Source organism: Leptodactylus fuscus, chromosome 6 (genome assembly GCF_031893055.1).
Source record: "Leptodactylus fuscus isolate aLepFus1 chromosome 6, aLepFus1.hap2, whole genome shotgun sequence".
In the NCBI taxonomy this organism is placed as follows: domain Eukaryota; kingdom Metazoa; phylum Chordata; class Amphibia; order Anura; family Leptodactylidae; genus Leptodactylus; species Leptodactylus fuscus.
The window spans coordinates 55,223,360-55,237,701 of NC_134270.1; positions in this window are offsets into that span (position 1 = coordinate 55,223,360).

The window sequence follows — 14,342 nt, forward strand, 5'->3', positions numbered from 1 at the left end:
CCAGAGATGACAGAGACATGACAGGATCTTATATGACAGAGACATGACAGGATCTTATCCTCCAGAGATGACAGAGACATGACAGGATCTTATCCTCCAGAGATGACAGAGACATGACAGGATCTTATCCTCCAGAGGTGACAGAGACATGACAGGATCTTATCCTCCAGAGATGACAGAGACATGACAGGATCTTATCCTCCAGAGATGACAGAGACATGACAGGATCTTATATGACAGAGACATGACAGGATCTTATCCTCCAGAGATGACAGAGACATGACAGGACCTTATCCTCCAGAGATGACAGAGACATCACAGGATCTTATCCTCCAGAGATGACAGAGACATGACAGGATCTTATCCTCCAGAGATGACAGAGACATGACAGGATCTTATCCTCCAGAGATGACAGAGACATGACAGGATCTTATCCTCCAGAGATGACAGAGACATGACAGGATCTTATCCTCCAGAGATGACAGAGACATGACAGGACCTTATCCTCCAGAGATGACAGAGACATCACAGGATCTTATCCTCCAGAGATGACAGAGACATAACAGGATCTTATCCTCCAGAGATGACAGAGACATGAGAGGATCTTATCCTCCAGAGATGACAGAGACATGACAGGATCTTATCCTCCAGAGATGACAGAGACATGACAGGATCTTATCCTCCAGAGATGACAGAGACATGACAGGACCTTATCCTCCAGAGATGACAGAGACATCACAGGATCTTATCCTCCAGAGATGACAGAGACATGACAGGATCTTATCCTCCAGAGATGACATCACAGAGACATGCCAGGATCTTATCCTCCAGAGATGACAGAGACATGGCAGGATCTTATATGACAGAGACATGACAGGATCTTATCCTCCAGAGATGACAGAGACATGACAGGATCTTATCCTCCAGAGATGACATCACAGAGACATGACAGGATCTTATCCTCCAGAGATGACAGAGACATAACAGGATCTTATCCTCCAGAGATGACAGAGACATGACAGGATCTTATCCTCCAGAGATGACAGAGACATGACAGGATCTTATCCTCCAGAGATGACATCACAGAGACATGACAGGATCTTATCCTCCAGAGATGACAGAGACATGACAGGATCTTATCCTCCAGAGATGACAGAGACATGACAGGATCTTATCCTCCAGAGATGACAGAGACCTGACAGGATCTTATCCTCCAGAGATGACATCACAGAGACATGCCAGGATCTTATCCTCCAGAGATGACAGAGACATGACAGGATCTTATATGACAGAGACATGACAGGATCTTATCCTCCAGAGATGACAGAGACATGACAGGATCTTATCCTCCAGAGATGACAGAGACATGACAGAATCTTATCCTCCAGAGATGACAGAGACATGCCAGGATCTTATCCTCCAGAGATGACAGAGACATGACAGGATCTTATCCTCCAGAGATGACAGAGACATGACAGGATCTTATCCTCCAGAGATGACATCACAGAGACATGACAGGATCTTATCCTCCAGAGATGACAGAGACATGACAGGCTCTTATCCTCCAGAGATGACAGAGACATGACAGGATCTTATCCTCCAGAGATGACAGAGACATGACAGGATCTTATCCTCCAGAGATGACATCACAGAGACATGCCAGGATCTTATCCTCCAGAGATGACAGAGACATGACAGGATCTTATCCTCCAGAGATGACAGAGACATGACAGGACCTTATCCTCCAGAGATGACAGAGACATCACAGGATCTTATCCTCCAGAGATGACAGAGACATGACAGGATCTTATCCTCCAGAGATGACAGAGACATGACAGGATCTTATCCTCCAGAGATGACAGAGACATGACAGGATCTTATCCTCCAGAGATGACAGAGACATGACAGGATCTTATCCTCCAGAGATGACATCACAGAGACATGACAGGATCTTATCCTCCAGAGATGACAGAGACATGACAGGATCTTATCCTCCAGAGATGACAGAGACATGACAGGATCTTATCCTCCAGAGATGACAGAGACATGACAGGATCTTATACTCCAGAGATGACATCACAGAGCAGGGAATACTAATGAGCCTTCAGCTGGGAGAAAGAAACTATTCATCAGGTGACCGAGTGAGAGGACCTGGAAACCAGGAGCCTCCTGAGAATCTCTGATGAGTTGACAAGTCTGTATTAGATTTCTCAGTCTTGATTTGACTGTACAGGGAATATTCCTTCTTTATGATCTGCTGTGAGAGTAGATCCACCATTATCCAGTGTATCACATTTATTGTATCCAGCCTGTAGTCCAGTTCTGACCTGCACTCATACATTGTAACAATGTCAGGATCTGAGATATATAAAATAGGTGTTACTGTGGTTGTGCTTTTGACTGGTGTTCGTCTGGAGATTTGAGCCAGTGTCCTGCGGTTCTTTGGTCAGTTCTTTTGGCCACTGAGCTGTTGGGATAGTGGTTGGGTCTCTTCTTCAGTGTCTACTTGAGCTTGCTTTGTGTCTCGGTGGATGTGAGCTCAGGTGTGTGTTATTGTCATCAACCTATCAGGTCTTTCCGGGGTCTGTATACGGCTGACTGCTGGCTTCAGTCCTTGCTGGTGTTTGTGGTTTCCAGCTCGGATTCTTGGCCCAGCCTAGAAGGAGAGTTTAGTTGGAGTTGTACGGCTTCTTGAGCTGAATTGGAAGTGGTGTGAGTTGTGTTCTGTGTGAGTCTGTTTTCCCTCAAACATTCCTACTCAACCCCTGTCCTGCATTTCTGGCTGCCTGTCACTGTTTGGTATTTGTGAGTTTCTGTTTTGGGTTCCAGGTTTGTTTTGCCCCTGTCCTGTGATACCTTTCCTCACTACTCCACTCCTCCTCTCCTCAATTCCTGTTGTGTGCTTAGTGCTTGTGCTGCACCTGTTAGTTCTCCGGCACGTCCCATCCTAGTTTACACTGTTTGCTGTAGCACTTATCCTTTCGCTAGGGGGTGACTGCCTCTAGTTTCCCAGGCCCTAGCCTCTTTCAGCTCTCATCCTACCTGTCTGAAGGTCTTCGCATTTAGAGAGCCAGTAGTTGTTGGGGCTGAGCTTAGCTCGGGAACAGCTGAACTACACCCTCAGTCAGGGCCTAGTTAGTCGTCGTAGCCCTACGGACACATTACCTACTCTGTTTCCCTAGTAGTGCAAGCACCATTCAGTACCATGGTTATCGGGCATCTACATAACCGTCACAAACAAACCCTCACTTTTGAATATATATCCAAAAAAGGTTCACATCTGCATCGGTGTCTCTGTAGGAGAATCTGCCACAGAAGTCATCAAATATCAGTGAAGAGAAAAGTCCTGCACCAAGAACTTTTTTCTCCACCAGTTTCAGCATAACAGCAGAAACACACAAAACTTGGTCTTTACACCAAATATCTATCAGTAAATCTTCATATAAATGAGACTGAAAACCTATCAAGAGCCATAGCTCTGGAGAAAAGAACATTTACTACATAGACAGCCAATGGGAATAAAGACAAGGACAAAGATATAAGAGGGCAAAAGGAAACTTTTATTTATAGGCGGGAGTGGGGTCATATTTTATTTCTATATTCCTATTATATTATATATATATTATATGTATGTGTACATGTAAATTATACATAATACTAAACATATTTATAGATGGGGTTGGGTTGTATTTTACTACTATATTCCTATTATTATATTATACTACTATCTATGTCTAGGAGCTATTTTTGAATAATACTAAACTTATTTCTAGATGGGGTGGGGTTACATTTTATTACTATATTACTGTTCTATTTTACTACTGTGTAAATGTATGTGTACGTGTAAATTATTTCTATATCAATTACTAAACTAATTTACTAAGTTAGGCCGTATTGATCCAGAGGAACGAGAAAATCCCCTGTGTGAAAAGATCCGATTGTTCTCATATCGGGGGGAAAATTCCTTGACACCAAATATGGCAACTGGAATAAATCCCAGCATCAAAGGCTGATATCTAACCTTTGTAATATATTTGGGTTTTGTTTGTTTTTTGTTTTTTTTAACTATACTATTATACTATTCCATATATTAACATGAATAGCTAAAATTAAATTTTATATATTTTTTTTAGTTTTATATTGCACTATTTATTACTTTACTACCTTAAAATTTATAATAATCAAATTGTGTATTATGCTGTTTTTTTCTATTTGTACTAAGCTTATACTAAGTTGTGTACGTTTGTGTGTGAGCTATAACATATCTTATTTTAATTTTTTTAGAATTTTTTTCTTAGATTTATATACTATTTTTTAGATACTATTTTTAGACATATTTTTAGCTTATGTGTGATCTACTTATTATTCTGTCATCTAAACCTATTTAAGGCTGTGTTTTGATCCAAAAGAAGGCAAAAACCCCTGTGAGGATTGGGCCAATTGTCCTCATTTAAGGGGAAAAATTCCTTCTTGACCCCAAATATGGCGATCAGAATAAATCCCAGGATCAAAAGCCAATCTATCTATATATCTACTAAGTGTCTATGTGTTGGCGTCTATACTTATCATATAGTGTGTGTGATGTACATGTGATGTGTGTTGTGTGTAATTCTTACCAGGCCTGTGTCTTATATTGAACTATTTATTTCTTTACTACCTTTAAATCTATAATATTACAATTTAGTATTTTGCTTTTTTTTTTCTATTTGTACTAAGCTTGTATTAAACTGTGTGTTTGTGTGTGAGCTATAACTTATATCTTATTTAATTTTTTTTAGAATTTTTTTCTTAGATTTATATACTATTTTTTAGATACTATTTTTAGACATTTATATTTTTCAGCTTATTTCTCTATCATCTAAACCTATTTAAGGCCGTGTATTGATCCAGAAGAAGGCGAAAACCCTTATGAGGATTGGGCCAATTGTCCTCATTTAAGGGAAAAATTCCTTCTTGACCCCAAATATGGCAATCGGAATAAATCCCTGGATCAAAAGCCAATCTATCTATATATCTACTAAGTATCTATGTGTTGGTGTCTATACTTATTATGTAGTGTGTGTGATGTACATGTGATGTGTGTTGTGTGTAATACTTACCAGGCCTGTGCTAAGGTGAGCTCAGGAATAATGGCCGCTCTGGTACATATCTCTGCTCACCAGATGGAACTAAGCACAGGCCGCTCCTGGGGACGTAGAAGTCAACGGCCTGGGGCAGCAACGCAATGGCAAGTTGTGGCACACAGATGTCTGGAGAGAGTTGATGTTTAAGGCAGCCTGGATCATACACAGCAGCATGTAGACGTGGAGGAGGCATGAAGTTCTGGGCAGTGGACGCAGGTGGACGCAGGTTCTTGCAGGTATATCCTACAAGAAATAAAGAAAAACTTACCAGATGGTTGTGGATTTCTTCACCTTCTAGATCTTCTCATCCATCTAAGAGGAAGCAGAGACAAAGTCATTGACACAAACAAAGGTTGGAGACATGAACAATGACGATGACCACAATGTAAGGAAAACATCCTATGATAGGAGGATCTTACCGGGTCCAGCTTGGTGACATGTACTTATATTGGTCCTCGTGGTGAAGGGTGTTCCTGTCCTCTGGCCACTGCAGATGTTTCTCCTCCAGAACTGGTTGAAACGGTCTAAATGGTGGCTGTGCTCTCCTCTGTTCCAGTTGCTCCCAGCCGATGGTGGAAAAAAATGGATGCTCTCGAATGTTCCCGCACACACCCAGGCGCTCCTCAGGATTCTTGCGCAGCAGACTTTTTACAAGATGTTTGATGTTGGCATCAACCTCAGTTCGAAATTTGGGCTTCTTGGTGAGCTTCGCTTTAAAAGCCTTCTGTTGGATAGGACCATCGTAAAATGGGAGGCGTCCAGTTGCCATTTTGGACACTACGATTCCTAGGCTCCACCAGTCGACTGCTGCGCCATATCCTTTCTGGAAATGCACCTCTGGGGCCATATAATGGAATGTTCCTGTCACATCACACAGTTGATTGGAGGTGGTGACGCCATCTTGGGCCAGCCCCAGGTCGATGACACGGATGTGGCCATCTGCATCCAGCATGATGTTTTCCGGCTTTATATCTCTGCAATGAAATTAGAGAAGAAAATGATAATCTGCACAGTTATACAAGAGACGAGGAATGGGTCACTACATAACCAGGGAGACTAGCCAGGCAGGACCCCAGGAAAGCTGGGTGCATGAAATCCAGCATGTGAAGGAGACACAGAGAATGGAGGAAGTCCTTCTTACTGGTGAACGATGTTGTGTCCATGGAGGAACTGGAGACTGCATACAATTTCTGCTGTGTAGAATCTCATAGGGAGAAAAGAGAGAAATCTCAGTGTTAGCAAATCTCTAACTATACCCCCTGACCACAATTTTCATTTTTCACCCAACTCGCATTAATTTATTTGATACTTTCTCCATTTTCTTACCTTATATTGCCGATGTCCAGGCAGCCGCACATCCTGAGCAAAGCCTCCAGGCTGCCGCCAGACAGATACTCTGTGATGAAATATGCCCGCTGCTCAGAATGATGTGCGGCATAGAGGTGGCAAATAAACGGGCATTCTCTGGCTGTAACGAGTATCTTCTGCTCTCTCTTGATGGTATCCATATTGTCCCCTCTTTTGTTGATGACTTTGACGGCCATGTAGATGTCTCAGCCAGGGACTGATGCCAGGAAAACCTGAGACAAATAGAAAATGCTTAATGGAGGACATCTACAAAGAAATGAGGTCTGGTTATATATCAGCCTTAGGAGCAGGGGTGAACAGAAGGGTTGTCAGACTGCTAGTACCCAGGGCCAGCGTTGGGGAGGCAAAGAGGCAAATGCCCAGGGCCCCCGTCTTCTAAGGGGCCCCGGGAACCGCGGCACCAGACATTTGGTCTGGTGACCCCGACCGGGGCTGCTTTAATAACAAGTGTATCAGCGTGCTATATACTACGGACATCTATGCCAGAGCAAGGAGCTACAAAGTCCCTGCTCTGTCACAGATGATTATGTAGAAGACGGGGGCGCGATGACGTCACTACATCATGCCCTGTGCGCCGAACCTGCTCTGGAGTCCACAAGCAAGGAAAGGCTTCATCATCAGGACTCAGCGGGGGAGCGTGGTTAGGTGAGTAAAGGTTTTATTATTTTATGAGAATTAAAAGGGTGTTATTACTAAAGAAAGGGGGCACATATTTAAAATAGTTCCCCCACTACCCCACTAGATTTACTACTAATTATTGCTTGTTATAAATCCCCCTCATATAATAGCTCCCCCATAAAGATATATATATATATATATATATATATATATATATATATATATATATATATACAGTATATATATATACATGTATTTGTAAGGAGAGACTATTATTAATAAGACTGGGGAATCTATTATATAAGGGGGTATGTATAAAAAGGAACAATTAATTGTAAATCTAGTGGAGGGTCTATTATATATTGGTAGAGGGTAATAGTTCCCCTAGCTGTTGTAGTGATAGATCCTCCTTATAAATAGCCCCCCTAATAATGTTTACCCTGTACTTATGCTCGGACACAAAGCCCTGTATGTCTGACTTTGTGTCTGTGCAAAAAAAACAACTGGTTTTCCCGCGGAGAGGCGGCATACGGACAGCGGGGGTTTGCTTTAAAAACCCATTCAAATAAATGGGTTTTTTAACTGACTGCTGCCAAGTCGTCCCCTATGCAGTTTCTCCAGGGATTAGGATGGAAACACGGCAGGTGGCCGCCACATTTTGTCTAACACCGGCCCTGCCCAGGAGCAAAGCTAAGCTATAGCATAATGTAGTGTCTGCTCCTGGATTCTGTATGGAGAGGCCTTAAAGGGGTACTCTACTATTACAATATGGGAAAAATACAGAATATATAAAAGATTACCTTTTGAGATGATTGTTTGGGATTAGCATTTGGCTTACATTCGTTTATCTGATCCGTTTAATGGGTGCAAAAATGGATGTAAATAGATGGCCATCCGTTTATCATTTCAAACAGCATACCATACTTTTGTGTCTGTCCAAGAAATGGATTTGTTTTGATCTCTATATAAACGGATGGCCATCTGTACCTTTTTCGCATACATTAAATGGATATAAATGTAATCTGAATGGAGGCTTATTCATATTTCCAAGTTACTGTAAAGCTGTAATGAGGACATATAGAACAATGTATGTATTGCCCTTCTAGCTTCCTAGACCTAAACCCAAAGACCTAACTATGAAGATACAAAGAGCTAATGAAATATGGGACATAAGGCAGTGGTCATGAGGACAGGGAAGATTCTAGATGTCCCACCAGTCATCCCATAGAAGTACATTGCAATTAATATCTACCCAACCTGAAATGGTTGATAACAGAGACCAATAGAGGGAGATAAAATGGACATTTCTAGATCAAAATGAGATTAGAAGTTATAAAACTTACTTTGCCAAAGTTGCCCCTACCCAGAATCTTGTGGATGTTGTAGTGGCTGATGGTAAGCCCAGGGTAGGGGCCTGATGTTTCTGCATCTTGGCTGCTCCCAGGGGTTGGCTCCTGGTCCTCTGATCCTTCATCCTGGGTTCTTCTCTTCTTGGTCTTCTTCAATCCAGTCTCGCTCTCCTCTTCCCTCTTCCTCTTTTCTTCTCTCTTCTCCTCTCCATCTTCTCCTCGTCCAGTGGACGCCATTCTCCTTGTCTCGCACAATTCAAAAACAATCCGAACAAATCTGTAGAAACACTTCTAATCGCCGCCGTCGACAGTTAGAAACTGAATGTGAGTTGGCCGTGTGCAGGTGACATCATGTCAGGTCATGGAATCCTCAGGTGGCACCTGCCAGGCAGTGGTCCATTGACCTGCACTGCCATATACTCTGTGGTGTTGGCATCATGGAGGACAGTATAGTGTCCAGAGGATTGAGAGAGAACTTTATGGTGACTGCTGGTGCTGTATTATCAGTAGTTGGGGGAAGAAGTGACTGGTATATCATAGCTGGCAGTGCCATAGTTCATATATAGCTAATATATATTTTTCTACTAATATGAATGGAAAGAATATTTCTATAATACATGCTCCTGGGTGTCTATAAAATAAAAATAAAATGAAAAAAACACGGCACCGAGCCGTTCCTAGTGTAACACCCTCAATTTTTTAAGGTAATGGTAGAAAGACAGTACAGGTGACTGCTCACCTGATTTGGTTGTGTGAGACACAACAACCAATGGACGTAACAACCAAGAGACCAATTTAGTACTGGAGGGCAGCAGCTAGTGACCGTCAGAGACGTTAATGCAAATGGAAAGATGGACCAGCCTTATGGGAGACAGGCAGTAAACCAGCGCTCACCCACAGTAGGATTCAGAAGGCAATTTTATTTGGCACAACGCGTAGCGGGCATTGGAGCTCTTTCTCAAGTTCAATAACAATCCTTGTATGTAGTTAGTCCATAAGACCTGGGATGCACGGAACTGAAGGACTTTGATCCGGCGAGGAGCCACTTTACAGCAAAAAGAGCAAAAGAATCCAGCATACGTCAAGTATTGAATGATTAAAATCTTGAAACTTTATTCTTCAATCCATAAAAATAATCTTCCTATCCATGTGGAGGCAAGGCAAAGGCAAGGCGTGTTAGGCCCACCCATCACATTATGTTATAAATACCCCTAAAAAGGGGCCACACGGTAGCTCAGTGGTTAGCACTGCAGCCTTGTAGCGCTGGAGTCCTGGTGTTCAAATCCCGCCAAGGGCAAAAAAACATCTGCAAGGAGTTTGTATGTTCTCCCCGTGTTTGCATGGATTTCCATCCCATATTCCAAAAAAAGACATACTGATAGGGAAAAATGTACATTGTGAGCTCTATGTGGGGCTCACAATCTACATTTCAAAAAAAATAAAAAAAATTAAATAAATAAATACCCCTAGAAACACACAAGCCATTTGGTATGATTTTTGCTACTGTAGAATTTGGTATGATAGAATATCATTTGCGGACCCGTCCTGTGTGGACTTATCATTATAGGGACATCATGTCTTGTATTAGACGTCAGTAGGCTACAGATGACTGGTGTAATGACTGGTTTGGTTCACGTTCCCTAGAACATGGGTAGGCAGTCTTTGGTTCTCCAGCTTTTGGGGAACTAAGTCCCAGCATGCCTACCTGATCTGCTCTTAAAGCTTCCCATAGAAGTGAATGGAGCCCGCTGAAAGTTCTAGTCTCACAGCAGCTGGAGTGATGAAGGTTGCTGATCCCTGCTCTCAATGAGGTTTTGCCATGAATGACAATTATTGCCTATTCATCCGGAGAATGTGGATCTGAAAATCCCCTATGCATGCCACCTCTACGTGAATGTAACACAGGTGCGTACCATAACCTGAGCTCCTTTCACCACTATGGGGCTTCTGCTTCCATTTTGCCTGACAGCCCCATATTGGTGAATGGAGTGCAAGTCATGGTCCATGATCGTCGACTGCATGTATATGTACAGTTAGTTTATGGACCCCATTCCCCTGATCGCTGGGGTCCCAACAGATGGACCCACAGGGATCTGACACGTAACCCCTAACATGTGAATAGGGTATAAGCATACCTCCCAACTTTTGAAGTACTGAAAGAGGGACAAAATGTGCGGCGCGCATATGCGTGCCGTGACAAATTTAGCCCCGCCCACTTTTGTGTTGACTCCACCCATTCTCATTAATTTTTCATGTGCCCGCACACAATATAATCCTCCTACAGTCACCCGTAAATTATATGTCCCCCCCTCTATCTCTCCCCCAGTTTCATATACACCCTTCATCTGCCCCCAGTTTCATGTCCCCCCTCCATCTCTGCCCCCAGTTTCATGTCCCTCCATCTCTGCCCCCAGTTTCATGTCCCTCTATCTCTGCCCCCAGATTCATGTCCCTCCATCTCTGCCCCCAGATTCATGTCCCTCCATCTCTACCCCCAGATTCATGCCCCTCCATCTCTGCCCCCAGTGTCATGCCGTCCTCTCCTTCATCTGCCCCCAGTTTCACGTTCCACCTCAGTGTACACATTACACTTACCTTCTCCTCGCTCCCCCGCCGCTCTCTTCGCGCCTCTCTCTCTCTCGCACACAGTTGTAGAAGCGATGTGACGTCATAACATCGCATCTACACAGCCAGTAGGTGAAGTGCAGTGGCGAAGCAAGGAGCTGAACTGTGACAGCTCCTTGCTTTAGCTGCGTATGTGTTCAACTCAGATCTGCGTCCTCTGGATGCAGATCTGAGTTGAAATCAGGACATACCTCCCTCCAACCCGGGACCGCGGGACACGTCACCCAAAATCGTGAATGTCCCGCGGAAATCGGGACGGTTGGGAGGTATGTATAAGTGTCCTTCTTGAAACAACCCTTTTAAATGTCTCTGGACATAACTTGCATCAATTTCACAGATAACAAGCTGCTACTGTTTAGTGTAGTAATGAATAGTGAACACTAGATGGCGAAATAGCAGCACTGCCTACACAATACAGAATTACAGAGGTCACTACACAGGTCTCCTGCCTCATCCATTATACAGGTCAGGCTCGGACTGGCCTATTTGGGTACTGGGAATTCCCCTGGGGGCTCCATGCTTTTAGGGGCTCGGCTAGGCTCCCGCTGACTTTTTAGTAGGCCATTACTCCAGCTGGTAACAACTACTATTAACTTACCTATCACTGCTCCTGTCCACAAAAGCTTCCTCCACTTCCTCGTCATTCTTCATTCTCGTGGGGATCTGTGTGCCATATGTGACATCATCATGTCGGAGCATAATGTGCAGCGCACAGGACCTGCTGGAGGCTGAGAATGAAACAGGCAGCAAAGGAGGCTGCTGTGGGCAAGAGCAGTGATATGTAAGTTACTAGCGGCCTTTACTCCAGAAGGTAGTGTCACTGTATGGGGGGCTTGTAAAGGAATCCTTACTGTATGGGAGCCCTTACTGTATTGGGAACCTGTACTATATTGGGACCTGCAAAGAGGTAATATAGGAGGACTATAAAGGGAGCGATATACCTGTATTGGGGAGTCAGTAAGGGTTATACTGTGTGGGGGCTCAGAAAAGGGGACGCTATACCGTGTGGGGGCCAAGAAATAAGTCATTATACCATGTGGGGACCAGGAAAGAGTGTGTTATACTGAGTGAGGGCAGGAAAAGGTGTGTTATACCGTTGGGGTTGGGGGGGGGGCAGTAAAGGAGGCTTTATAGCATGTGGGAGTCAAAAAAGTGTCTGTTATACTGTTTGGGAGCCAGTAAAGGTTGTGTTATACCATGTGGAGGCCATTAAAGGGTGTATTATGTGTTACACTGTGCGGCGGTCAGTAAGGATGACATTATACCATGTGGAGGCCAGTAAAGGGTGTGTTATGTGTTACACTGTGTGGCAGTCAGTAAGGATGGCATTATACCATGTGGGACCAGTAAAGTGCTGCAGTAGTGAAGCTCTGTTCTGGCTTTCACTGGTGGGATCTGAGGCAGTAGTCTGCCTCAATTCCTCTTCATTTCCTCTTTCTTAAAGAGGACCTTTCATGTCTTTGGGCACATGCGGTATTATACACCGCAAGAAAGCCAACAGTGCAGTGAATTCAGCATACTATCGGCTTTCCCGTTATGTGCCCCTGCAGAAGAGCTCTCGGTGCCGTTTCCGTAGCTCTTCAGTATCAGAAAGGTGTTTCTGGCAGTCTGTCAGGAATGCCCCTCCTCACAGTAGAGTCCATAGCGCTGTACTCTGAGAGGGGGCTTCCTTACTGCCCAACCTTGACGCTGAGCGGTGAGGAACGTTCCCCCCCCCCCTCCTTCCCCGTACTAGTCTATGGACGAATACTGTCAGTAGGGGGCGTTCCTCACCACTTACCGTCATGGCTGGGTGGTAATATAATACAGCATGTGCCCAAGGATCTGAAAGGTCCTCTTCAACTGGTCCTTACTCTTCCCTGACCCTCTGAGAACTACAACCCCCAGCAGTGACAGATCTTCAGGACCTGCTGAGAGTAGTCTCATTCTTGTACCATTGTGCTGCAGTGATAGTGTCTGCTCTAATGGCTGAAACAACAATCTCAGTCATGTAACCCCTCAGATGCCACAGTCAGTGCAGAGTAATATAGAAACCATAAGGACTGGTTTATCAAGAACAGTCTTTTCCACCTGCCGGAGTTTCCACCACTTTATAATGAAGTTTACACTTTGTCATAAATCAGACCCATCCACCGAGTCCATAGGCCTAAGCAGCTCCTTGCTGGTGTAAATTAGGTAGGGTGGGCTACAGGTACCAGCTGTGGGTGTAGTGAGATGGTTGTTCTTCACTTCAAGTGAGAGGACCAAGATGGCTGCCGCTTATTAGCCTGGATGAGTCAGTTTCATGAAAATTGCTCCTGAGTGTTCCTAGTCCTGTGTGTATCAAAGCTCAAGATAGGGCAGGTGATATATAACATCAATTCATACCTGTGATTCCTCATCCTATCACTTTGGTAACACCCTGGCTGTGTCATGGGGTCAAGTTTATAAGAAGTGAACGTCACACTTGAGTTGTGCTGTGAAATTTTCTTTGTTTATTCATATATACAAGTAGAGTAAAACATTTTTCGGTATGAAGATACCATCATCAGACTCTACATTGAATAGAAAAGAAAAACAAAATTTGAGTACACAAAGCACTGATATACATATTATATAGTCATATGTAACAAGCCAAAGTATAAATAGAGGCAAATGATTGAGAACATACAGAACAAATTATAACAGAATATGAGACAACATCACTTCTAACAGGCAAAATCTAGAGTAAAAAATACGAAACAATGAAAAAATAAATGAACAAATACAAAAGAAGTATCTGTGTATTGAGTCAGGAAAAATGGCTGAAAATAGTATTATTTGAACAAAAGAATACAAGAAAACCGTAAATACCTTGATGAAAGTTGTAAATAATGCGAGAAGGCATAGCAAACCACAAAACTTCCTATTGCCCTCTACAGCCTAGCCCCTAACCCCACACAATCATATTTACAGACTAGCTGGTACCCGTGACTTCGTCTGCGGTGAATGTAGAAGTGGGTAAATACAGGCGTGGGTAAGGTTTTCGTACTGTGTATAAGGTATGGGATATGAAATGTAACTTTGTATCTTGTTTTTGCTGTAATTCTGAGAATACGTGAGACTTTTGTGTTGAATGTAATTTGTATTTCAGCTGCTATACGGTGTTCTGAGAAACTGTACATAGTGTGTTTGGGACAGAGGTATTTCAAGTTAATATACTTGGATATACGACATTGTATGATTTGTTATTTTCCGCCAATACATGTAAGTTTTGGGCACAGGATACTCTCAAGCAAGC